Here is a 4080-nt window from a genome sequence, read left to right as displayed (position 1 = left end):
TGCATTGACAGTTAGTCAAGTAAAATATAGTATATTTGTCTAAATTCTAACTACAATAGTAGTTACTACTGTTCTTACTATGAAATCATTAATAATTTTTTTTATAATAAAATAAACATAAACATAAATATGTACGTAAACATAAATATTTAATTTAAATAATAAAATAAATTAAATAATCACCTACATTCATAACAAATGTGCACTTTTTTTGTAGTGTGCTATACAAATTAATAAAAGAGAAATTATTGAAATTTTTTATATTAAAACCAAATTTGCAATGGAAAATATATTTTAAAATCAACCACGTAAAGTAAAAAGTTCTATAAAGAGAAAAAAAAGGGATAAGGATATAAATTTTTTTCTATATCTAAATAAATAAAAAATAATTCAATGATGCAATGTTGTGGCCTGTGACGTTACCGTGTTAGTATTTTAGAACTCATAGACTATACAAGCAAACTGAAAACCAATTGTTGTTGTATGTGGAGTTAAGCATGACGACTTTTTATTTTTCTTGTTTATGTGCTTTTGGTTATAATATATATGAAATCGGCAATAAAATATTTCATTATTAAGGTTTGGTACGAAGTGATCTTATTATTATTTTTTTTTTCTTTTAGATAGACTAATTTTTTGAAAGTTCAAAAAGGGTATACAACACCTTTGAACGTTTAGACCCCAAATAACACAAATACCAATTCAAGCTTTATATCAAACAATTTATGTGCGGAATATGAAAACAAGCTTATAACAGAATTGATAGAACAATCTAAGCCAAATATAAATACATCCACAGCAGTAAATATAAGGCAAATGTAAAGGGAAAGAAGATGCAAACACATGGACAACACACGATGTGTTATCGAAGAGGAAACTGAAGTTCTCGGCGTAAAACCTCTCCGCCGCCCTCCAAGCGGTCAAATAATCCACTAAAGAATGTAGTTGGGATACATGAACAGCAGAAGACCCTCTAAGCCTAATCTACCCAAGTACTTAAGCCCTCCAATCTTCTTGCTCCAACGAGGTTGCGCCGAACCTATTTCTTCTCTAGCTTCCCGGATTCCGCTACTTGACCATAGCATCAACCAATGTATATTGATTCCTTTCCAAACTGCTTCCCAAAGCACCAAAAGGACCTTCTCACAGACGTGGGTGTGATGAGACAAGAGTTTGGTAAATGACCTCTCAAGGGTATGACAATGGAGAGGAAGAGAGTAGAGGAATTTGTAGAGTCTCTTTAGATGAAGATTGGGAATGAATCAATCTTGTATTTCTCTAGGGTTTTCTCTCACAAAATTCTCTCTAGAAGCTCTCTCAATATGATGGGTATAAGGGTGTATATATAGTAGGGTGAGAAGGGAATGCAAAACATCAGTTTTTGCCAAACAGGGCAAGTTGGCGACTTGAACTCGCGGCTTGGCCAAATCGCGAAATCAAGTCGCAACGTAACGGCCTGGCCAGACTGGAACTTTTATCCTGTAGCGTGACAGCTGGCGCGACCCTTCAGCTTCCCAGTGTGCCTCTCACGTGACTGCATTTCGCGGCTTGCTAGTCGCGAACCACCCGCGAGTCCTAGTCGCGAGACTCTGTTTTTCTTGCACACTCTTGAGCTTTTCTTCACATCTTCTTACACACTACCCTTACAATTTTCCCACCTAAATATAGGGTTACTAAGTGCTAAATTACAAGGAAATTGGTCACGGAATAAAGCCAATTAGATGGTTGATTAAATTCAACCTTACAATCTCCCCCTTTGGCTATTCCGTGACAAAACCCTACAACAGACTCTAGACTTAAACGTGAGTTGGGAACAGTTAGAAAACTCACCCACACCTAACTCTAGATTCTGAAAAGCTCTTGAACATATGAATAAGTAACTCCTGAAACACAATAACATAGCAATATCATTGTACACAGAAAACTTAATATGCATATGGAGCAAAATAAGCATGATCAAGCAAAAATGAACAAAGGCATAAAAGCAATATTCCATGGCAAGATCAACACCAGTAGTCACTTAAGCAAAAGTGATTACTATCTTCATTCACACAAGGAATGAACATCCGAACATGCAAAAATGATAAACTCAATTGAAGAGTATCATTTGCAAGTCCAACACTCAACCAATGCATACAAACATATATGCATCTAGGAACAATCCTACAAGGGCACAAGAGTGTTGTACTTAGGGTAATGCAAAGCATTAACAAGTACCAAACCACAAAGCACAAAGGCTGCATAAGCAAAGTTTTTGCAAATACATGGCACACACCATATAAGCCTACAATCATGCAAAAGTGCTAGAAACAACCCTTAAAGCTTAAAAAAGCAACAATGGGTACAAAAGACAAACAAACAAAGCTAAAAGCTGAATAACATCATACTATAAAAGTAAACCTCAAGGATTCACAAGTGTACCAAACTTAAGGCACAGATATTTAAAACAAACAAAATGTATCACACTTAAAGAAAACATATAACATAATTAAACTCCCCCTCAAGAGCTGCCTCAAAAGATGATCTCCCCCTTTTTGACCGGAATGGCCAAAGAGTCAGTGATCCTGGCTGGTATGAATGCTATCAAACTTTGCAGAGAGTACATCAAGCTGGTCCTGCATTGCTGTCATCCTCTCTGTCTGTTGATTTTGAACATCACGGATAGTATCAAGTCTCTCCAGAATGATCTGAAGGGTATCAGGAGGAACAGATGATGAGGTAGAGGGTCTGCTTCTTTTGACTCTTACTCTAGGTGTGGAAACTGATCATGCTCCTTCTGCTTCAGTCTCCATAGGATCTCCTTCTTCATGGACACCCTCTTCTTCTTTTCCTGGAAGACGACTCTGGATCCGTACTAGAGTAAATTTATTGATGGCTGATAGAGGAGGCATGGGACTGATATCTTGTGGGATTACCACCCCCTTTTCTTTGAAAATTCTCATGAGAAGGCTTGGAAACACCAGCTTGGGCCTCGAGGTGGTTTTAGTTTCTTCCACTATAGTGTCAAAAATGTGGGAACTGATGTCAATAAAAGTATTTTCCTTAAGATCCATAAGAAAGATGGCTCTGGCATTCGTCAATGTAGTCATTTTCCTTATGGGGTACAAATTGTACATCATAATTGTTGTTAAACACCTCATGTCTTTGGGAAAGTCAGAAGTGTTGAGACATCTCCTTTCTAAAACTCCACCTATCTTTTTTTAGACAGTTTCCAGAGAGACCATTCTGTCCTTATAGTTTGTAAATTCATAATCCTCTAAACCCTCCAGTCCCAAAACCTTATCAATGTCATGAGCATCTAAGGTAAACTCCTTTTTCCTCTCCCAACAACTCAACTCTTCCTCCCTTATCACAGCATTGGCATAGAATTCTCTGATAAGAGGTTCACACACTAAAGGTAAGTCACCCAGAAGTTTCTCCCATTTTCCCATGCTTCCTTAGCAATGGAGATGTGAGAAATCCAGTGGAATTCTTTTGAGAAACACCGCAGAAGATAGCATTCAATGCCTTGCTATTTGCATTTGCCGCCGCAAGAGCAGCCTTATCCCAATTTACCTTAGGAGCCTCCGATTTAGTCCAACCAATATCAACTGCATCCCACACAGTCTCATCCATAGAACACAAAAACGCCCTCATTCGGAATTTCCAAAATGCATAATTATTACCATAAAAAAATGGTGGAACATTGAGAGATTGAGACCTATCCATCTCACAAAGGGGTCAAGGATCACACTCAGGTATTAAAATCACAACAAGTGCACCCGCTCTAATACCAATTGAAAGTTCAAAAAGGGTATACAACACTTTGAACGTTTAGACCCCAAATAACACAAATACCAATTCAAGCTTTATATCAAACAATTTATGTGCGGAATATGAAAACAAGCTTATAACAGAATTGATAGAACAATCTAAGCCAAATATAAATACATCCACAGCAGTAAATATAAGGCAAATGTAAAGGGAAAGAAGATGCAAACACACGGACAACACACGATGTGTTATCGAAGAGGAAACCGAAATCCTCGGCGTAAAACCTCTCCGCCGCCCTCCAAGCGGTCAAATAATCCACTAAAGAAT

Source organism: Quercus suber, unplaced genomic scaffold (genome assembly GCF_002906115.3).
Source record: "Quercus suber isolate HL8 unplaced genomic scaffold, Cork oak 2.0 scaffold_21, whole genome shotgun sequence".
NCBI classification, from domain to species: domain Eukaryota; kingdom Viridiplantae; phylum Streptophyta; class Magnoliopsida; order Fagales; family Fagaceae; genus Quercus; species Quercus suber.
The sequence above is the reverse complement of the archived record's forward strand: the minus strand, read 5'-3'. Positions refer to the sequence as shown.